The 24,055-nt window shown below is 42.5% G+C and overlaps 1 long non-coding RNA gene across 1 annotated transcript; it reads right to left on the bottom strand.

Annotated features, from left to right (window-relative positions):
* Positions 1–1,915: 1,915 nt before the first annotated feature.
* Positions 1,916–6,461, bottom strand: LOC139165564 (uncharacterized). The gene is made up of 3 exons (XR_011558775.1): positions 6,361–6,461; positions 6,043–6,237; positions 1,916–2,014 (listed from the first exon to the last, which is right to left on the bottom strand). It is a non-coding gene; the product is annotated as an uncharacterized lncRNA (long non-coding RNA).
* Between the last annotated feature and the right edge of the window lie 17,594 nt (positions 6,462–24,055).

The following is a 24,055-nucleotide window of genomic DNA, read 5'->3' on the forward strand; positions in this document are numbered from 1 at the left end:
CGTTTCGTTTCATTTCATTGCAATAAATGATTTTTTTAAAAAAAATCTATTAATTATTTGCATATAAAAACAGACACAAAATTAATCAAATACAATTACAAAAACAAGCAAAAAACAAAAAGAAAGAAGGAAAGAGTCATACTGCTTGTCCCACATTTTGTAATATTCAGTATCATCTTTATCTTGAATTTCCAAAGTTAGTTTACTCATTTCGTGTATTGTGTTGATTACATTTAATGTTGTAGGTATTTCGTCTCTTTTCCATAATTGCGCGTATCTTAGTCTACCAGCTGTAGTTATGTCTTTAACCAAGTATCTATCGGGGGGGGGGGGCTTTTCTGAGCAAAATAAACAACTAAACATTAATTTTTCCATTTCATTTTTCATTTGTTTATGATCAGGAATGTTCAAATTAGTAAACCAATGCAAAAGGTATTTTAAAAAATTGGAACTTGTAGCCTAATCTATATATAAATGAACAAAATTGCACACAGACAGGGGGGGGGCTTTTCTGAGCAAAATAAACAACTAAACATTATTTTTTTTCATTTCATTTTTCATTTGTTTATGATCAAGAATGTTCAAATTAGTAAACCAATGCAAAAAAAATTCCAAAAAATTTTTAAGTAGCTAAAATAAACCAATTTTAGTCTGGGTCAAATGGACCCGGAAACAGTACCAGTGCATAGTCTTCGTGAACTGAACAGCAATGTTAGCATCTATCTTGCTTTTAGCAACAGAAATCTGGAACTCAATGGTGGTCATAAGTTGAGGACAGCCTGCAATAAAGGTCTTGCCTCCCAAGGAAAATTCCATCTGTCTGTCCATTACCCTGGGGGGTGAATCACTGACCCGGTCAGAGAAGGTTCGCAACTTGGGCGTCCTCCTCGATCCACAGCTCACAGCTCACTTTAGAGAAACATCTTTCAAGGGGGGTGTTCGCCCAGGTTCGCCTTGTGCACCAGTTGCGACCCTACTTGGACCGGGAGTCACTGCTCACAGTCACTCATGCCCTCATCACCTCGAGGCTCGACTACTGTAACACTCACTACATGGGGCAGATTATCTCAGGGACTGCCTTCTGCTGCACGAATCCCAGCGACCAGTTAGGTCCCACAGAGTGGGCCTTCTCCGGGTCCCGTCAACTAAACAATGTCACTTGGCGGGACCTAGGGGAAGAGCCTTCTCTGTGGCAGCCCCGGCCCTCTAGAACCAACTCCCTCCAGAGATTAGAATTGCCCCCACCCCCCTTGCCTTTCGTAAGCTGCTTAAAACCCACCACTGCCGCCAGGCATGGGGGAATTGAGATACTCTTTCCCCCTAGGCCTCTACAATTTTATGCTTGGTATATGTGTATGTATGTTTGGTTTTTATAATAATGGTTTTTTAACTGTTTTTAGTATTGGGTTATTATTATATGCTGTTTTATTACTGTTGTTAGCCGCCCCGAGTCTGCGGAGAGGGGCGGCAGATAGATAGATAGATAGATAGATAGATAGATAGATAGATAGATAGATAGATAGATAGATAGATAGATAGATGATAGATAGATAGATAAAATTGCACACAGACAGGGGAGGGCCTTTTCTGAGCAAAATAAACATTTCATTTTTCATTTGTTTATGATCAAGAATGTTCAAATTAGTAAACCAATGCAAAAAGTTTCCCCCCCAAAAAATTAAGTAGCTAAAATAAACCCTTTTTAGTCTGGGTCAAATAGACCCGGAAACAGTACAAGTGCATAGTCTTCGCGAACCGAACAGCAGGGTTAGTGTTAAATCCAGAAGTTTCTGTTACCAGGGAATTTAGTTAAAGAGTTATTGTTAAGCAAAAGTCATTAGAGTCAGACAGGACTGTTTACTTACCTCTGATTGGCCGCTGGGCTTTGGGCGCCAAACTAAAGAGCTGTCAGGCGTCGCTTGTTGCCGGGCGAAAGTTTTCCTGTGCTACCGGGCTTACGCGTCTCCTGTCAGATTGCATTCGGCAGTGAAAGTAAGCCGCGGCTGTTGTTTCTCTGTGAAAGAATAAAGCGTTTTAATTCAAAGCCGTTTACTCAGATCATTTCATTGGCGACGAGGGTCTTGAGGACTGCTTTTTCTCCTTGAATCATTATGTCTACCCCGTCAATCATTCAGCCGCCAGAGCTTTTTGACCCTGAACGGTCAACCTGGACTGCCTATATGGCAAAATTTGAAATTTTTTTGGAAGCAGCCGGCATGCAAGATGCCACTGACAGCCGCAAAAGAGCTTTATTCCTAAACTATTGCGGCACTCAAATTTTTGAGCTGGCGGGCACCCTGACAGACCCAGAGCCTGCCAATTCCGTCTCGTGGCAAATTCTGAAAGAAAAATTAGCCTCCCATTTCAAACCAACTAAGCCCGCTAGGGTTTACCGGCACCAGTTTTCCCGCACGGCACAAGCCGAAGGGGAAACAATTAACCAGTTCGCAACTCGCCTCAGGACCATATTGGCAAAATGTCAATTTGATAACCCTGAGGCGAGGTTGACAGATGCCATTATCTTCGGAATGAAGAATGTCTCCATCCGAAATAAGCTATTAGCAACGGAAGATTCGACCCTGCAAGATGTGATCAAAGCTGCCCAGACGGCTGAAGTGGCAGAGTCTGCTGCCGCTGAATTGAAGTCGAATGACAAGCTGTCAACGGTATGCAAACTCACTGCACATCCTCGCGCACAAGTCAACTCTTCGCTGGACTACTACACCGCTGATTTTGATGCCCAGGACGACGAGTGCTGCCTGATTCGGGGACCCCCTAACCGGCAACTCCGCCAAAACTTCCCTGCTTGTGCTGGCTGCCGAGGTCAACACGCACGTTCGAGATGTCCCTTCAAAGACGCCTTCTGCCGCCGCTGCGACAAACGAGGCCACATCGCTGCTGTATGCCGTGCCGCCCTGCCAGATGACACCTCAGGGAACCAAGATCTGCTGCCAACGTTCCCTGCCCAGCGTTCCTACCGGCCATTCCGACAACAAGGACGGGGAAATAGGAGACCATGGTCCAACAGAGGTAACCTTGCAAGCCCTGCTTCTGCAGCTACTCCTTCTCCCCTTAATAAAATTGTTGTCCCTCTCCTATTAAATCAACATCCCTGCCACATGGAGCTGGATACGGGCTCCAAATATACTTTGATGCCGTGGCACAAACTAAGACTTTATTTACCCGATGTGTCTCGAGACTCTTTGCTGCCTTCAGATATTGTCATCAAAGACTTTCAGGGACACCCAATTAGTGTATTGGGTACTACTAGCGTCCCTATAACTTTTAAAAATGTGCACCATAGGTTGCCCCTATTAATCGTGGACGGGGCCAATCATTCTTTGTTGGGTTTGAATTGGATGGCTCCCCTAGGATTAGCCATCACCGGTGTCCACAAAATTTTTGCACCTAACACACCTGATTTTGTGAAGGAATTTCCAGATGTCTTTAAACCAGGGTTGGGAACATATAAGGGACCCCCAATCTCCTTCTCCTTAGACCCAGCCATTCCCCCCTTGAGACTAAAGCCTCGAAGGGTACCTCTGCCCTTGCTTGACAAATTAGATGCCCAATTGGACAAACTCCAAGCCCAAGGCATTTTGGTTCCTATTGAGCACGCTCCCTGGGAGACACCTATTGTAACCCCCCTTAAACCTGATGGATCTCTGCGTGTGTGTGCTGATTACAAATCCACTTTGAATAAGGCATTACAGCACAACTCTTATCCAATTCCAGTTGTGCAGCACTTGCTGCACACTTTAGGGTCTGGGAAGGTCTTTGCAAGGCTGGACCTTGCCCAGGCATACCTACAGCTTCCTGTAGATGAAGCCACTTCTTTAGCCCAGACAATAGTTACCCACAGAGGTGCCTTCAGGTGCACACGCCTGCAATTTGGCATTAGTGTAGCCCCAGGTATTTTCCAGAGACTAATGGAACGCTTGTTATGGGGGCTTAAAGGGGTGGTCCCTTACTTCGATGATATTCTAATTTGTGGGGACACAAGGGACCAATTACACTCTAGAATCCGACAGGTGTTGACCAGGTTACAATCAAAAGGGCTGAGGCTGAACCCTGACAAGTGTGTATGGGGAACTCCATCTGTGGATTTCCTAGGATTCAAAATCGATGCAGCAGGAATTCATCCCACAGATGATAAAATTAGGGCCATTAGAGATGCACCTGCCCCCACTTGTAAAGCAGAGCTGCAAGCCTTTTTAGGGTTATTGAATTTCTATTCAGTTTTTCTGAAGCATAAAGCCTCTGCAGCTGAGCCGCTTCATAGACTTCTCCACAAGGGGGCGCAATGGCAATGGGGAGATACTGAACAGGCATCTTTCACTGCTGTCAAACAACTCCTGACTTCCCAAAGTGTAGTCGTGCAATATAGTCCCACATTACCCCTCAGACTCACATGCGACGCTTCGCCATACGGGGTGGGGTCTGTCCTAGCCCATATATTACCTAATGGTCAGGAGGCACCTATAGCTTACTTTTCAAGGACCTTATCCCAGGCTGAACGAAATTATGCCCAAATTGATAGAGAAGCCCTAGCTTTGGTTGCCGGCGTTAAAAAATTCCATAATTATTTGTTGGGCCGCCCTTTCCAATTGATTACTGACCACAAACCGTTGCTGGGATTATTAGCCACTGGGAAACCTACCCCTCCATTCATGTCCCCCCGCATGTCCAGGTGGGCTATATTTTTAGCTGGCTATGATTATATTCTAGTGCATAAAGGTGGCTCTCAAATTAATCATGCTGATGCCTTGAGCCGCTGCCCCTTGGGTCAGCAGGTGGTAGATCCAGCCCCTGCTGGAGATGTCCTCTTAATTGACTTAGGCAATCCATCCCTCGTGACAGCAGAAGAGGTAGCCAAGGAAACAAAACTTGACCCTGTCTTAGGAAGAGTCCTTCACTATATTCTAAAAGGATGGCCAGCCAATGGGGATGACCCAATAGTAGGTGAGTTTAAGACAAAACGGCTAGAACTGTCGGTGATGCATGAATGTGTGTTATGGGGTGATAGGGTAGTCATCCCCCATTCCCTAAGGCCCCAAGTGATGCAGCTGCTGCATCAAGGACACCCCGGGGTGGTCAGGATGAAGGCCCTGGCTAGGGGGTATTTATGGTGGCCAGGGCTGGACAGGGCTATAGAGGACTGGGTTGCTACATGTAAGTCCTGTCAGGAGACCAGACCAAATCCTCCCAAAACCACCCCTGCACAGTGGGACACCCCTAGGGGCCCGTGGTCAAGAATACATATCGACCTAGCCGGGCCAGTGAACAATAACATGTTCTTAATAGTGGTGGATGCATACTCCAAGTGGCTGGAGATACTGTTACTAGGGTCCACTACAACAACATCAGTGTCAAAGGTGTTGCGGAAATTGTTTGCGACACATGGGTGTCCAGATGTTCTGGTATCGGATAATGGGCCCCAATTTACTTCGAGGGAGTTTGAAATGTTCCTCGCCGGGTTGGGGGTGAAACATGCTTTGGTCTCAGTCCACGCAGCGTGGGCTAATGGGATGGCTGAAAGGTATGTCCGAGTGGCCAAAGAGGCCATCAAAAGATCATCCCCAGGGGAAATTCAAGGCAGACTGGACACTTTCCTTCTAATGCAACATATAACACCAAGTATGACTACAAATAGAAGCCCGGCTGAATTACTGATGGGGAGGAAGTTAAGGTCACCATTGGATAGGCTGCACCCAGCCTATGTCCAGTTAAAAACGGTAAATGTCACCACTCCGGAACGCTCGGTATGTATCGGTCAAAATGTGTATGTTAAAAATTTTGATAAGGGCACATTGTGGGAGAGTGGAATAGTCACAGAACAAACCGGTCCAAAAACATATACAATTGCCCTAAGTGATGGCCGCCTCTGGAAGAGGCACATAGATCACATTAGAGGGAGATTGGCATCTGCCAGTATAAGGGACAATATGGCTGCCATAAGTAATGGGGCCTCTCCTCCTTCACACCCCACAGGAAATTACTCAAGACCTACTAGGAACCAGGAACAAATAGACTGGGACTTACCTGGATTTACTAGTCAAGCCAGCGCAGCTGCAGCTCCGCAAGGCTCCAGCCATGGGGGTGCTGGACAGTCCCATCCGGAAGAGCCATCTTCATCGGTGGATACCCAGGTCCTCCAAGACCCACGAAGGTCTGAGCGGGCACCCAGAAGACCAGCCCGTTTGGACGAATTTATTACATATTTATCAGAGTGAACATCTGTAATAAATCAACCAGAAGGGGGAGGGATGTTAAATCCAGAAGTTTCTGTTACCAGGGAATTTAGTTAAAGAGTTATTGTTAAGCAAAAGTCATTAGAGTCAGACAGGACTGTTTACTTACCTCTGATTGGCCGCTGGGCTTTGGGCGCCAAACTAAAGAGCTGTCAGGCGTCGCTTGTTGCCGGGCGAAAGTTTTCCTGTGCTACCGGGCTTACGCGTCTCCTGTCAGATTGCATTCGGCAGTGAAAGTAAGCCGCGGCTGTTGTTTCTCTGTGAAAGAATAAAGCGTTTTAATTCAAAGCCGTTTACTCGGATCATTTCAGTTAGCATCTACCTTGCTTTTAGCAACAGAAATCTGGAACTCAATGGTGGTCATAAGTTGAGGATAGCCTGCAATAACTGCAAAATCCATTTTTTCCCCCCAGCTATGCGTGTTCTCCATCACTGAGATCAGTTAACTCCCAGTCAGGCGGTCTCGAATGCTCCCTTAGGGTTTATTTATGTATATTTACAAAAGGGATGAGAGCCCACGGAGCTGGCTTTAGAGGCAGAATTGCAATCCAAGCGCCCTTCAGTCATAATATTTTCAAAGCTCCTTCAAAACAGGCTGAAGAGCAATTTTCCCTGAGATGGGTTTCTAGTAAATAAAGAGCATTGTTGACAGGAAAGGCTCTTAAGCCCCCTTATTTCTTCCCTCCCAGAAATAAAACAAAGAGTTGAATAGTCTCCAGCGAATTGGCGGTTAAAAAGTAAAAAGTGCAAATCCACACTTGGTAACTCACCCTGCATTAGATGGGCGAGTTGAGTGAATCAATGAGTGAAGGAAAAGCAGAGATTCAAAAATAATGTCCCTGATCAGTCCTACGCCTGCGCTTTATGGGGAAGGAGTTTCGGTGTATTGCGTTCATTTAAAAAAATTGCCTCTTCCTTACTTTAATTTTTTTTAAAAATAACTGCTTGGAGTTTGGATGAAATAGGATAACTAAGTTTGGGGATTTGTGGTTGTCATAGAAACAGACTTTTCTGACAGTGAAGCGAAGCAAGGGTTTTTATAGAATCCGACCATGATGACTATTCACTCATGCCCTCATCACCTCGAGGCTCGACTACTGTAATGCTCTCTACATGGGGCTACCTTTGAAAAGTGTTCGGAAACTTCAGATCGTGCAGAACGCAGCCGCGAGAGCAATCATGGGCTTCTCTAAATATGCCCATGTCACACCAACACTCCGCAGTCTGCATTGGTTGCCGATCAATTTCCGGTCATAATTCAAAGTGTTGGTTATGACCTATAAAGCCCTTCATGGCACCAGGCCAGTTTATCTCCGGGACCGCCTTCTGCTGCACGAATCCCAGCGACCAGTTAGGTCCCACAGAGTGGGCCTTCTCCGGGTCCCGTCAACTAAACAATGTCAGTTGGCGGGGCCCAGGGGAAGAGCCTTCTCTGTGGCGGCCCTGACCCTCTGGAACCAACTCCCCCCAGAGATTAGAATTGTCCTCACCCTCCTTGCCTTTCGTAAGCTCCCCAAAACCCACCTCTGCCGTCAGACATGGGGGAACTAAGATAATCTTTCCCCCTAGGCTTCTACAATTTATGCATGGTATGTTTGTATGTATGTTTAGTTTTATAACAAGGGTTTTTAGCTGTTGTAATATTGGATTTTTACATTCTGTTTTTTGTCACTGTTGTTAGCCGCCATGAGTCTACGGAGAGGGGCGGCATTTCATTTCATTTCATTCATTTATTGGATTTATATGCCGCCCCTCTCCGAAAACTCGGGGCGGCTAACAACAGTCATAAACAATATACAGTAAAAATCCAATACTAAAAACTAACTTAAAACCCCCTAATGTATAAAACCAACATACGTACAAACATACCATACATACAGTTGTATCAGCCTAGGGGGAGAAGAAGTCTTAATTCCCCCATGCCTGGCGGCAGAGGTGGGTTTTGAGTAGCTTACGAAAGGCAAGGAGGGTAGGGGCAATTCTAATATCTGGGGGGAGTTGGTTCCAGAGGGCCGGGGCCGCCACAGAGAAGGCTCTTCTCCTGGGTCCCACCAAGTGGCATTGTTTCGTTGACGGGACCCGGAGAAGACCCACTCTGTGGGACCTAACTGGCCGCTGGGATTCGTGCGGCAGAAGGCGGTTCCTGAGATAATCTGGTCCGGTGCCATGAAGGGCTTTATAGGTCATAACCAACAGATCCAATAAATGAATAAATGAATGAATGAATGAATGAATAAATGAATAAATAAATAAAATAAAATAAAATAAAATAAAATAAAATAAAATAAAATAAAATAAAATAAAATAAAATAAAATAAAATAAAATAAAATAAAATAAAATAAAATAAAATAAAATAAAATAAAATAAAATAAAATAAAATAAAATAAAATAAAATAAAATAAAATAAAATAAAATAAAATAAAATAAAATAAAATAAAATAAAATAAATAAAATAAATAAAACAAATAAAACAAATAAAACAAATAAAACAAATAAAACAAATAAAACAAATAAAATAAATAAAATAAATAAAATAAATAAAATAAATAAATATTGTGAATGCTCCTTGTCCACCTCAGGTCCTGTCAGATTCTGAGGAGGATGAACCAGGCCCCTCTGGTTACCCTGGACCAGGGGGGGTTGTCAGCTGAAGCAAAGAGCAGGAGTGAGGTAGAAAGTGACTTGAGTGAGCCTGAGGAACCACTAGAGGGGGCTGAGTTGTCCCAGTCAGAGGATGAGGAAGACATGAGAGTGGAAAATCAATGGATTGACCCTCGCTATAGAAGATTAGTGAGAAGGTGAGAGGAGTTACATAGTGTTGTGTTTGGTCTTGGGCCGGCTGCTGCCCCCACGTCTGTGAGAGATGCGTCTCAGAGTGAATGCGAAAGCCTGGCTGACAGCCAGGAAAATGTGGCAGACAGCCAAGGGGACTTGGCAGGCAGCCCGTCGGATAGCCTCTCTTCTTTGGATTCAGATGCCGAACAGATAATCAATATGCGTAGCCGTAGAGCAATGCAACGTAGGGCTCAATTAAGGGATTATCAATGGTGATTCTGGTGTCACCTGTGTTTGGGTGTGGTCCCCATAATGAGGGCTGGGTGTGGTCCCCATAATGAGGGCTACAGTTACAAAAGGGAACAGAGGCAGAGGCAAACTGTGGGTATTTATCTGTGTGGTTTGTGTGGCTGCTGTTCCCTGCTTTGAAGCCTCTGCTCTATGGTTTTGGATCCAACCCAGCATTGTCAGGCAAATGGGAGTTGGAAAACCTGTGAATAGCTGCTGCCTCGAAAATTTGGAGAACTCTTGGAACGTTCCTGCTACGTGAACTTTGTATTTGTTTGCTCTTTCATGAACTTAGTATCTATCTGAATTTTCGCCTCGAACTGTGTTTTACTCCTGAAAAATAAGGACAGTTTTGTTTTGTCTTTTCTTTTATGTTTAATACAAGTTTGCTGCTTAGCAATGCTTGTGTGTGTCTGACCTTCTTTCCTGGACCTTTAATTACTGCCTGAGCCCTGTCAGGCAGAACACATGGGGTGAGGTATCATCAGTATGCTGATGATACCCAGCTTTACATCTCCACCCCATGTCCAGTCAATGAAGCAGTGGAAGTGATGTGCCGGTGCCTGGAGGCTGTTGGGGTCTGGATGGTTGTCAACAGACTCAAACTCAACCCTGATAAGACGGAGTGTCTGTGGGTTTTGCCTCCCAAGGACAATTCCATCTGTCCATCCATCACCCTGGGGGGGGATTTATTGACCCCCTCAGAGAGGGTCCGCAACTTGGGCGTCCTCCTCGATCCACAGCTCACATTAGAGAAACATCTTTCAGCTGTGGTGAGGGGGGCATTCGCCCAGGTTCGCCTGGTGCACCAGTTGCGGCCCTATTTGGACTGGGGGTCACTGCTCACAGTCACTCATGCCCTCATCACCTCGAGGTTCGACTACTGTAACGCTCTCTACATGGGGCTACCTTTGAAAAGTGTTCGGAAACTTCAGATCGTGCAGAATGCAGCTGCGAGAGCAATCATTGGCTTTCCCAAAAATGCCCATGTAACACCAACACTCCGCAGTCTGCATTGGTTGCTGATCAGTTTCCGGTCACAATTCAAAGTGTTGGTCATCACCTATAAAGCCCTTCATGGCACCAGACCAGGGTATCTACGAGACCGCCTTCTGCCACACAAATCCCAGCGACCGGTTAGGTCCCACAGAGTGGGCCTTCTCTGGGTCCCGTCAACAAAACAATGCCATTTGGCGGGCCCCAGGGGAAGAGCCTACTCTGTGGTGGCCCCGGCCCTCTGGAACCAACTTCCCCCGGAGATTAGAATTGCCCCCACCCTCCTCGCCTTTCGTAAGCTCCTTAAAACCCACCTCTGCCGTCAGGCATGGGGGAACTGAGATATTCCTTCCCCCTAGGCCTTTACAATTTATGCATGGTATGTTTGTTTGTATGTATGTTTGGTTTTACAAATAAGGTTTTTTTAATTGTTTTAGTATTAGTTTTTAGTATTGGATTTACATGATGTTTTCTACTATTGCTGTTAGCTGCCCTGAGTCTACGGAGAGGGGCGGCATACAAATAAACAAACAAATAAAATAAAATAAAATAAAATAAAATAAAATAAAATAAAATAAAATAAAATAAAATAAAATAAAATAAAATAAAATAAAATAAAATAAAATAAAATAAAATAAAATAAAATAAAATAAAATAAAATAAAATAAAATAAAATAAAATAAAATAAAATAAAATAAAATAAAATAAAATAAAATAAAATAAAATAAAATAAAATAAAATAAAATAAAATAAAATAAAATAAAATAAAATAAAATAAAATAAAATAAAATAAAATAAAATAAAATAAAATAAAATAAAATAAAATAAAATAAAATAAAATAAAATAAAATAAAATAAAATAAAATAAACTTAGCCTCTTTGAGGTGTGATGTCTCTTCCAGGCAGTATACAGGCAAAGGATTGCGGGAAATGGGGAGTGGAGATTCAACGTTGTTCAATGGAAGAGGTGTGAAACTGGGGGTGGGCTTGAACGAAGCTTTAAAACCACGATTTCTGCCTCAATAACACTCATTCTCACACGGATGCTTGTTGCCAGGACTACGGTGAGCAGAATTAAATGCTTAAATAATAAATGGAAGGTGTTATCTAGGAATGCTGAATTAGGCCGAATTGGGAGCCTTTCCCAGACATTGTTTATGTTTAACTCTAAAGAGAAAATGCTCCCTTCTGCTTGGCCGTTTAAAAACCTGCTTTCTTTATGTGTGCTTATATCAATAAAGAGTTGGATTTATTCATAAAGGATGTTTGAGTCATAATATTTCTGAGAGCAAGAGGGAGAGAGGGGAGAGAGAGAGAGAAAGAAAAATGAGAAAGAGAGAGAGAAAGAGAGACAAAAGGAGAGGGACAGAGAAAGAGAGAGAGAGAGGAGCAAGAAAGAGAAAGAAAAAGGGAGAGGAAGAAAGAGAGAAAGAAAGGAGGGGGGTAGAGAGATAAAGAGAGAAAAAGAGAGAGAAAGGAGAGGGAGAAAGAAAAAGAAAGAGAGAGAAAGAGAGAGAGAGGAGAGAGAAAGAGAAAGAAAAAGGGAGAGGAAGAAAGAGAGAAAGAAAAAAGGGGGTAGAGAGATAAAGAGAGAAAAAGAGAGAGAAAGGAGAAGGAGAAAGAAAAAGAAAGAGAGAGAAAGAGAGAGAGAGGAGAGAGAAAGAAAAAGAAAAAGGGAGAGGAAGAAAGAGAGAAAGAAAGGAGGGGCTAGAGAGATAAAGAGAAAAAGAGAGAGAAAGGAGAGAGGGAGAAAGAAAAAGAAAGAGAGAGAAAGAGAGACAGAAAGAAGGAGAGGGATAGAGAAGGAGAGAAGGGGAGAAGGAGAAAGAAAGAGGGAGAGAAAAAGAGAGAAAGAGGGAGAGAAAGAGGGGGGAGAGAAAGAGAGAAGAGAGAAAGAGGGATAGAAAGAGGGGGGAGAAAAAGAGAAAAGAGAGAAAGAGGGAGAGAAAGAGGGGGGAAAGAGAGAGGAGAGAGAAAGAGGGAGAGAGAAAGCTACGCCTGGTTGGATTCCCATTTCAAGGGCTTGGAGCTGAGGACACTTCAGACATCAGCAGAATTGTTTCACTAAATGTCCCCCTTGTAAAATATAATCCTCCGAGTAAAATACTAATTAACTGACAAAAGTCTGGGAGAAGGGCTATGAGCCACTGGGGCAGAAATTATAACAAGCGACTTGTGCAGGCTGCAATTTTGCAACGGTCCTTTAGCAGACATCCGTTCCAGGATTTGAATTCAATTCACTTGAAGTGGTCCCGGGGGGCCAGCAGGGAGAACAAGGGTCAGCCTGGGATTATGGCCTCCCCAGGAAAGTCAAAATAATAATAATAATTTTTAAAAAGCCAAGAGAGAGGCGGTGCAATTGAGGCGCCACCCTCCCTCTTTGAATGCCATGATCTCATTCGTGTTCAAACGTGCCATTTATTTTCCTAGCCTATCAGGATCTTCCATTGGTGAATTGCCACTGGGGCTATTTTTTTTTACCAAAGGCAGGTGAAATCTAACCTGAAAAATACCTGGAATAATGAACAGGAAATTAATAACGGAGGTAGTCCTTAGTGTACAAACATGACAAGTGTCCCAAGTTTCTGTTGCTAAATGTGACGGTTAAGTGAGTTTTGGAATAAGCATAGAATTGTATCCTTAAGATTTTTATTAATATTGATTGTTTCCTCATCGCTTCTTTGACCCCTATGACAATCATTAAGTGTTGTACCACATGATTCTTGACAAATGTATAATTTATTTTATGTACGCTGAGAGCATTTGTACCAAAGAAAAAAATCCTTGTGTGTCCAATCACACTTGGCCAATAAAATTATTCTATTCTATTCTATTCTGTTCTGTTCTGTTCTGTTCTGTGCTGTGCTGTGCTGTGCTGTGCTGTGCTGTGCTATGCCATCTCATTCTGTTCTGTTCCGTTCCATTCTAATTTCTATTCCATTCCATTCCATGCTATGCTATGTTATGCCATCTCATTCCTTTCCATTCCATTCCATTCTAATTTCTATTCTATTCCATTCTAATTTCTATTCTATTCTATTCTAATTTCTATTCTATTCTATTCTAATTTCTATTCTATTCTATTCTAATTTCTATGCTATTCTATTCTAATTTCTATTCCATTCCATTCCATTCCATGCTATGCTATGTTATGCCATCTCATTCCTTTCCATTCCATTCCATTCTAATTTCTATTCTATTCTATTCTATTTTAATTTCTATTCTATTCTATTCTAATTTCTATGCTATTCTATTCTAATTTCTATTCTATTCTATTCTAATTTCTATTCTATTCTATTCTATTCTAATTTCTATTCTATTCTATTCTAATTTCTATTCTATTCTAATTTCTATGCTATTCTATGCTATGCTATGCCATCTCATTCTGTTCTGTTCCGTTCCATTCTATTTTTTATTCCATTCCATTCCATCCCATTCCCTTTCTATTCTAATTTCTATTCTATTGTATTCTAATTTCTATTCTATTCTATTGTATTCTAATTTCTATTCTATGCTATGCTATCTCATTCTGTTCTGTTACATTCCATTCTAATTTCAGTTCTATTGTATTCTAATTTCTATTCTACTCTATTCTATTCTAATTTCTATTCTATGCTATGGTATGTTATGCCATCTCATTCTGTTCTGTTCCATTCTATTCAATTCTAATTTCTATTCTATTCTATTCTATTCTATGCTACGCTATGCCACGCTATGCCATCTCATTCTGTTCTGTCCCGTTCCCTTCTAATTTCTTTTCTATTCTATTCTGATTTCTATTCTATTCTATTGTATTCTAATTTCTATGCTATGCTATGCCATGCCATGCCATGCCATGCCATCTCATTCTGTTCCATTCCGTTCCGTTCCATCCCATTCTATTCCATTCCATCGTATCTTAACATCCATAACAATTGAAACCCCCAGCGCTATTTCATTCTAACCTCCTTGGAAAGGACCCGCCAGGTAGACAGAAAATGCCAGATCCAGTCTAAACACCTGTCTGGTTGGGCGAGCAGCCATCACAATAATGATGACACAGCCCCCGTCGCGCCCCTCGTCCGTAATTATTACCTTTCCAATTCTCCAGACTGAAATGAGGAGGAAGAAGACGGGACAAGGTGGCCTCTGACATGCAATTAGCGGAACGGGTCTTCATTATAATAACTCAGTGATTACTCGAGCAGAAAAGAAATTAAAATTTAATCGCGGTTAACCCTCGATCTGCCCATTCCAGCCAATGCGGCAGAAGAAGCCTCTTCATTCTCCTTCTGTTGCGATTAGATGAACTCACGGGACGGGGTCTTGTCCCCGAAGGCCCAGGAAGGATCTGATTTCCTCCGTTTTCCTAGTCTAATTGGGGAAATCCCTAACAATGTTTTCAAATTCCTGCTCTTTTCCACAAGTATTTATTTATTTTATTTATTTATTGGATTTGTATGCCGCCCCTCTCCGGAGACTCGGGGGGGCTCACAGCAATAATAAGACAGCATACAATAATAATAATCCAATAATAAAAACGATTAAAAACCCATTAATGTATTCTAATTTCTATTCTATTCTATTGTATTCTAATTTCTATTCTATTCTATGCTATGCCATCTCATTCGGTTCTGTTCCATTCCATTCTATTCTAATTTCTATTCCATTCTATTCTAATTTCTATTCCATTCTATTCTAATTTCTATTCCATTCTATTCTAATTTCTATTCTATTCTATTCTATTCCATTCTATGCCATTCCATGCCATGCTATGCTATGCTATGCTATGCCATCTCATTCTGTTCTGTTCCGTTCCATTCAAATTTCTATTCCATTCCATTCCCTTCTAATTTCTTTTCAATTCTATTCTAATTTCTATTCTATTCTATGGTATTCTAATTTATTTATTTTATTCTATTTATTTATTTATTGGATTTGTATGTCGCCCCTTTCCGGAGACTCGGGGCGGCTAACAGCAATAATAAGACAGCGTACAATAATAATCCAATACTAAAAACAATTAAAAACCCATTAATATAAAAACCAAACATACATACAGACATACCATGCATAAAATTGTAGAGGCCTAGGGGGAAAGAGTATCTCAGTTCCACCATGCCTGGCGGCAGAGGTGGGTTTTAAGTAGCTTACGAAAGGCAAGGAGGGTGGGGGCAATTCTAATCTCTGGGGGGAGTTGGTTCCAGAGGGCCGGGGCCGCCACAGAGAAGGCTCTTCCCCTGGGTCCCGCCAAGCGGCATTGTTTAGTTGATGGGACCCAGAGAAGACCCACTCTGTGGGGCCTAACTGGTCGCTGGGATTCGTGCAGCAGAAGGCGGTCCCTGAGATATACAACTGCAATAGAACCTAAGAACCAAAGAAGAACCCTGCTGAATCGGTCCAAAGCCCATCGAGTCCAGCATTCTGTGTCCCACAGTGGCCCACCAATTGTCCATGGGGATCTTGAGCAAAAAGAAAAGGCAAGATCCTCCCTTTCATACACATAATAAGTCAGAATAACAATCCAAATATTAATCTGTACATACTTTATTTGTTTGTTTGTTTGTTTGTTTATTAGACTTCCATTTCTTACCAATTGCCATTGTCATAATCAGTAAACAAAGAATTCAAGCCTAAACACATGAGACCCAAATGAGACCCAAGGGAACCCTGCCTGCCTCAACCAACATAGAAGCAACACTTAGACATCCATTTCAATCTCTCTCTCTCTCTCTCTCTTTCTCTCTCTCTCTCTCTCTCTCTCTCTCTCTCTCTCTCTGTCTCTGTCTATCTATCTATCTATCTATCTATCATCTATCTATCCTACATTCTCTCTCTCTTGCTTTCTCTCTGTCTCCCTAGATAGATAGATAGATAGATAGATAGATAGATAGATAGATAGATAGATAGATAGATAGATAGATAGATAGATATATCGAGGGAGACAGAGAGAAAGCAAGAGAGAGAGAATGTAGGATAGATAGATAGATAGATAGATAGATAGAGGGAGAGAGAGAGAGAGAGAGAGAGAGATAGGGAGATAGGGAGATAGAGAGATAGATATAGAGATAGATAGATAGAGAGAGAGAGAGAGAGAGAGAGAAATAGAGAGAAATAGAGAGATAGAGAGATAGAGAGATAGAGAGATAGAGAGATAGAGAGATAGAGAGATAGAGAGATAGAGAGATAGAGAGATAGAGAGATAGAGAGATAGAGAGATAGAGAGATAGAGAGATAGAGAGATAGAGAGATAGAGAGATAGAGAGATAGAGAGATAGAGAGATAGAGAGATAGAGAGATAGAGAGATAGAGAGATAGAGAGATAGAGAGATAGAGAGATAGAGAGATAGAGAGATAGAGAGATAGAGAGATAGAGAGATAGAGAGATAGAGAGATAGAGAGATAGAGAGATAGGGAGATAGGTATATTGAGGGAGACAGAGAGAAAGCAAGAGAGAGAATGTAGGATAGATAGATAGATAGAGAGAGAGAGAGAGAGAGAGAGATAGAGAGATAGAGAGATAGAGAGAGAGAGAGAGAGAGAGAGAGATCTATCGAGGGAGACAGAGAGAAAGCAAGCGAGAGAGAGAATGTAGGATAGATAGATAGATAGATAGATAGATAGATAGATAGAGATAGAGAGATAGAGATAGAGATAGAGATAGAGATAGAGATAGGTAGGTAGGTAGGTAGGTAGGTAGGTAGGTAGGCAGAATTATTTATTGGCCAAGTGTGATTGGACACACAAGGAATTTGTCTTTGGTGCATATGCTCTCAGTGTACATAAAAGAAAATATAATTTGATTGATTAATCGAACCACGGATTAGAATGGGGCCCCCAGAAGACTTAACCTGGGATAATCAATCATTGAGATTGCTGATGGCGAGAGCATTTTCCTCATTTTGATTGGCGCCTCATGGGGAAAGCCATGCTTAAAACTAACATTCCTCCTTTGATTTTTTCCTCCTGAAATTTGGATCCCTACCAAAAAAGACGGCCTCCCTCAGAAAAGGATGAATACACAGTAATTATATTTTCAAACACCCTTAAGATTTCGCGTCTGAACTACCGTCTAGCTTGCTCTATTAGGAAAATATATATAATCTGCTGCCTTTTGGCTGCTATCAAACCCAATCTCTTTGATTTACATTAGGCCAAGAGAAAACCTTTTGGGAAAACAACAACTTATTTAAAACATCTTCGCAGTTTGCAAACTGGCTCAATTTCGTTTGCCGTTACCATTCGGAGGCGGTGGCATCTGGCTCTCGGCTTTTTCCTCTGAAAATCAAAATACAAAACCAGAAACAGAAGGCGAAACGCTTTCCTTCTGTTCTGTCGGGCTCTCTGGTAGAATCCTCCCAAAAATTAACAGGTACAAATTTCAGACACACACACGTTTGAAAATTCAAAACAATGTTCTTTATAATGAAAATTCACTTAAACCAAGCCCTCTTTTGGTATAGCCAAGAGCACTCGTCTCCAAACAAACTGGTAATTTGTACAAGTCCCTTATCAGTTCTGTGATACTTAGCTTGCAGCTGTGAGGCAATTCACAGTCCTTCTTCTTTCACAAAGTGAAACACACTTTGCTCTGGTTTAGTTTCAAAGCAGGGAAAAATCAGCACACACAACAAGTCAGTCAGTAAAGCAGTCATGAAACACAACGATCAGATAATCCTCCACAATGGCCAAACCCACAGGCTGTTCTTTATAGCAGCCTCACTAATTACCACAGCCCCACCCAACCACAGTTGGCCTCATTTTCTTTGATAATAATCTCTCAGTTGTTGCTGCCTATGCATCGCTCTCTGCATGCGTGGCTGTATCATTAACTCTTGTTCTGAATCCAAGGAGGAGCTAGATAATTGATCTCCTTCTGAGCTGTCTGCCCCACTCTCCTCCTCCCTGTCACTCATGTCTTCTTGGTCAGAGGAGCCTTCATCTTCAGATTCCACCAGGGGCAAACCAGGCCTGCAGCATGTGGATGTCTCCCCCACATCCACAGTCCTTGCGGCAGGAGCTGGGCCAGAGCCAACCACAACACCTTCGATGGAGGCCACCACCCGCAAATGTACAAGCTGCAGTGGTTCGTACGACCTGCACAAAATCTAATGGCGGCATGAATTTGCTTTCTGAGTCCAATCCAGTGATGGCCTCCTACAGGTATGGTCAGGTACACAGTACCAGTAGAAAAAAATTGAATTTTTTTTCTTTTTTTCCCTTCTGGGCTCTGAGTAGGTTTTTCCTATCGCAGTAAATGATGTTGAATGTGTATAATTTTAGAAGAGCTGTGCTTGCGTGTGTGTTTGTGTGCATACACATACAGTTTATTTATTTATTTTACTTATTTATTTATTGTTAGAGTTGAAAGGGACCATAAGGCCATTGAGTTCAACCCCCTGCCCAAGCAGGAACCCTATAGCACACCAGTCAAGTGGCAGTTCAATCTTCTCTTAAAAATGTCCAGAGTGTTGGAATTCACAACGTCCGCTGGTAGGTTGTTCCATTGGTTGATCGCTCTGACCGTCAGGAAGTTCCTCCTTATCTCCATGTTGAATCTCTCCTTGGTCAGCTTCCAGCCGTTGTTCCTCGTCCGGCCCTCTGGTGCCCTGGAGAATAAAGTGATCCCCTCCTCTCTGTGACATCCCCTCGTATACTTGTAGACTGCTATCATGTCCGCTCTGGCCCTCCTTTTCTCTAGGCTATCCATGCCCAGTTCCCTCGGTCTCTCTTCGTAAGTCTTGGTTTCCAGTCCCTTAATCATCTTGGCTGCTCTTTTTTGCACCTTCTCCAGAGTTTCAATGTCTCTTTTGAAGTGTGGTGACCAGAACTGAATACAGTACTCCAGATGTGGTCGGACCAAGAGTGGCATTAAGACTTCCCTGGTCTTGGAGTGTATCCCCCTGTTGATGCAGCTTAGGATTGTGTTGGCTTTTTTAGCTGCTGCTGCACATTGTTGGCTCATGTTTAGTTGATTGTCCACCAAGACTCCGAGGTCTCTTTCGCAGTCGCTACTGCTAAGAGGGGTTTCTCCCAGGTTGTATGTGTGTCCAGGGTTTTTTCTGCCTAGGTGAAGGACTTTGCTCTTGTCGATGTTAAACATCATTTTGTTGGTGTGGGCCCACTGTGTTAGTCTGTCTAGGTCTTTCCGTAATTTGAGCCTGTCTTCTAGGGTATTGGCTACCCCCGCCAGCTTGGTGTCGTTTATAGAATACATGAAGTATATTTTTGTGTGCCTGTGTGTAACGAGTGTTTTAGTGTGTTTCAGTGTGTGTTTAAAAACCTCCTGTGATAGAGCAACCATAACTTCTGGAGACAAGTTGTTCTACTTGTTAATAAACTGTACACAGTTGAGATGTTGGCAAAGGAACATAATTTTTCCTTTTTTCTTCTCTTGTTCGGAAAGTAAATGTTGTATAACCTTACATAATAACGCCTGTATTTGATGAGTTAGCGTTTGTAGAGTGAATCCAGAGTGCTGTGACCTTGCTAATGAGCCACAATTAAAACTGGTTGAAGGTGATGCATGAAACTTCAACATCTGTTAGAAGAGCTTGTTCTGCCAATCGTGGTCCTACCAAGAAATCCTTGATTTGCTTTGCGGATAACTTTCTTAATCATAAGGCGCAAAGGGTTGCACAATTACTGTGGGGCTCCATTTCTAATGGAGCTTGAATCCAGCACACCCCTTGTCATTCCCTATGCTCAAATTCATAGAATGATAGAGTTGAAAGGGATCTTGGAGGTCTTCAAGTCCAAACCCCTGCTCAAGCCGAATAAATGGCCGTCTTGTTAAAAATTGTAAACTGCAACAGTTTACACTCAACTTTTACATTGCTGTTACCAATCTAGGACTCGAATAACTACATGGGGCTACCTTTGAAAAGTGTTCGGAAACTTCAGGTCGGGCAGAATACAGCTAGCTGCGAGAGCAATCATGGGCTTTCCCAAATATGCCCATGTTATACCAACACTCCGCAGTATGCACTGGTTGCCGATCAGTTTCCGGTCACAATTCAAAGTGTTGGTTATGATCTATAAAGCCCTTCATGGCACCGGACCAGACTATCTCAGGGACCGCCTTCTGCTGCACGAATTCCAGCGACCAGTTAGGTCCCACAGAGTGGGTCTTCTCCGGGTCCCGTCAACTAAACAATGTCGCTTGGCGGGACACAGGGGAAGAGCCTTCTCTGTGGCGGCCCCGACCCTCTGGAACCAACTCCCCCCAGAGATTAGAATTGCTCCCACCCTCCTTGCCTTTCATAAGCTTCTTAAAACCCACCTTTGCCGCCAGGCATGGGGGAATTGAGATACTCTTTCCCCCTAGGCCTTTACAATTTTATGCATGGTATGTCTGTATGTATGTTGGTTTTACAATAGGGGTTTTTAACTGTTTTTAACTGTTTATATTGGATTGTCATATGCTGTTTATTACTGTTGTTAGCCACCCCAAGTCTACGGAGAGGGGCGGCATACAAATCCAATCCAATCAAATCAAATAGTAATAATAATAATAAAATTTTATTTATGGTCAAAGACCATCAATATAGTATTAATAATAATTAAAAGGAGAAAGAACAGGAAACAGGACTTTTGGCTGAGCAACCAAGATTGATCCATTGTAACTATGCAAGAGATGTACATATCTCGCTATGAAGGCACACATTTGCGACGAATCCCCGCTGCTGCCATGCAGAATCTGGCCACCTGTGCCCTAATCCTGGCCTGCTCATCCCCAAGCAACCACCGGAGATAGGCAACATCCGAGCGGCCAGGATATCCTTCAATAAGTGGTAGAATGTGCTTTCTCCTAATGTCAGTGTAAAAGGAGCATCTCAGGAGCATGTGCCCTTCTGAACACTGCCATTTGGGTTCTTTTACCCCCTGCGCATGCGCAAAGTATTCGGGGCATGTGCAGAGGTTAAAAGACCCAAATATTGGTGTCCGGTCATGTGGGTGGAGACTTGTGCTGCCTTTGCAACCAACAGGCATGAGCAAACCAGGAGCATTTGACCCCTGGGATGAACAAGAAGGCATTAATGTCCAGGACACTAGCAAATCTCAAATTATATTTACTGGAATGTGTGTAAGCCCCCCCCCTCTCTATTCACGAAGCCCCCAAAGCTTTTTGATGGTTTAATCAAAGGACTGTTATTAAGCTCGTTAGCAGAAGAAGTGGAAATATCTCTTGGAGTTTAATCAAGTAAAATTTCCTTGAGAATGTAATTGCCAAATTGCAGAACGGTTTAGCGGCATTTGAATGAAGCAACGGGAGGGAATTCTCTAAACAAAACGAAAAGCGAAGGGAGGCTTTCGAGAGATAAATCCAGGACAGGTGTTAATGTATGAGTAAAGTAATCCTTGTTTACCAGGGTTGTACACACACAGAAACGTTTAGATTGAGATTAGTTGTGAATAACTACTCAGCCTCATACAGATATACTAACTTTAATTAAAATTTACTTTGAGAAATAACATATTCAGATAAACAGTCTAAATTCATACACATAATAAATCAGAATAACAATCCAAATATTAATCTGCACATACTTTATTTGTTTGCTTGTTTATTAGACTTCTATATCTTACCAATTGTCTTTGTCATAATCAGTAAACAAAGAATTCAGGCCGAAACACATTTTAGCTATTATTATTATTATTATTATTATTATTATTATTATTATTATTATTATTATTTAGATTTCTATGCTGCCCCTCTCCGCAGACTCGGAGCTATAATGCATGACTACAATACAGAGACGTTGCAGAGTAAATGACAGACTCGAACTCAACCCTGATAAGACGGAGTGGCTGTGGGTTTTGCCTGCCAAGGACAATTCCATCTGTCCGTCCATTACCCTGGGGGGGGGAATTACTGACCCCCTCAGAGAGGGTCCGCAACTTGGATGTCCTCCTCGATCCACAGCTTACATTAGAGAAACATCTTTCAGCTGTGGCAAGGGGGACGTTTGCCCAGGTTCGCCTGGTGCACCAGTTTCAGCCCTATCTGGACCGGGACTCACTGCTCACAGTCACTCATGCCCTCATCACCTCGAGGTTCGACTACTGTAACACTTTCTACATGGGGCTACCTTTGAAAAGGGTTCGGAAGCTTCAGATCGTGCAGAATGCAGCTGCGAGAGCGGTCATGGGCTTCCCTAGGTATGCCAACACTCCGCAGTCTGCATTGGTTGCCAATCAGTTTCTGGTCACAATTCAAAGTGTTGGTTATGACCTATAAAATCCTTCATGGCATCGGACCAGAATATCTCCAGGACCGCCTTCTGCCGCATGAATCCCAGCAACCGATTAGGTCCACCAGAGTTGGCCTCCTCCGGGTCCCGTCGACTAAACAATGTCGTTTGGCGGGTCCCAGGGGAATAGCCTTCTCTGTTGCGGCCCCGACCCTCTGGAACCAGCTCCCCCCAGAGATTAGGATTGCCCCCACCCTCCTTGCCTTTCGCAAACTTCTTAAAACCCACCTCTGCTGTCAGGCATGGGGGAACTGAGACATCTCCCCCGGGCCTATACAATTTATGTATGGTGTGTTTGTGTGTATGTCTGTTTTAATAACAGGGTTTTTAAATGTTTTTAAATTATTAGATTTGCCATGAATTGTTTTATTATTGTTGTGAGCCTCCCCGAATCTACGGAGAGGGGCGGCATACAAATGTAGTAAGTAAGTAAGTAAGTAAGTAAGTAAGTAAGTAAGTAAGTAAGTAAGTAAGTAAGTAAGTAAGTAAATAAGTAAATAAGTAAATAAATAAATAAATAAATAAATAAATAAATAAATAAATACTCAGCCACACACAAATATACTAGCTTGAATTAAAGTTTACTTTGAGAAATAACATATTCAGACAAAAAGTCTAAATTCAAACACATAATAAGTCAGAATAACCATCCAAATATTACCAAGTTCATAGCCTTTCCTACCAGTTGTCTTTGTCATACTTAGTAAACAAAGGATTCAAGCCTGAACACATTTAGCTATAATACATGACTGCAATACAGAGAGATTGCAGAGTAAATGCAGAGCAAACCTAACAGTGAGTAGCCAGACAAAGAGAAACAGAGAAGGTGACTCAGAAGCATAAGCTATAAACTCTAGCTCCCTCTTGTGGCAGTCTGCAACACCTGCCAACCCAACATATTGCTGACCCAACAGTTATGGACAGAGTCCTAACAACAGGTAATCCTTGATTTACAACAGTTCACATAGTGACCATTCAAAGTTACAATGACACTCAAAGAAAAGTGACTCAAATGTGTTTTTTTCGCACTTATGACCATTGCAGCACCCCAAGGGGCAATTGACTCATATTTATGACGGTTGCAGTATTCTGGGAATGCACGATCCCCTTTCGCAATCTCCCGACTAGCAAAGTCAACGAGAAAGCCGGATTGAGCAATTGCATTGCTAATTTCACAGCTGCGGTGGTTCCCTTAATGTGTTCTGTTCCACCCTGGTCACCACCATTTTGACTTTTTTGAACAAGGAGAGAGAGAGAGAGAGCGACAGAGAGGGTGATGAGAAAGAGATGTGTGTGTGAGAGAGAGAGAGATGAGAGAGACAGAGAGAGAAAGAGAGAGAGAAGGAGGGAGGGAGAGAGAGAGATGAGAGAGAGAGTGATGAGAAAGAGATGAGACAAAGAGAAAGAGTGTGTGTGAGAGAGAAATGAGAGACAGAGATGAGAGAGGAGAGAGAGAGAGATGAGAGAAAGAGGAGAGACAGAGAGAGATGAGAGAGAGAGATGAGAGACAC

This window comes from Erythrolamprus reginae, chromosome 3 (assembly GCF_031021105.1).
Source record: "Erythrolamprus reginae isolate rEryReg1 chromosome 3, rEryReg1.hap1, whole genome shotgun sequence".
Lineage (NCBI taxonomy): Eukaryota > Metazoa > Chordata > Lepidosauria > Squamata > Dipsadidae > Erythrolamprus > Erythrolamprus reginae.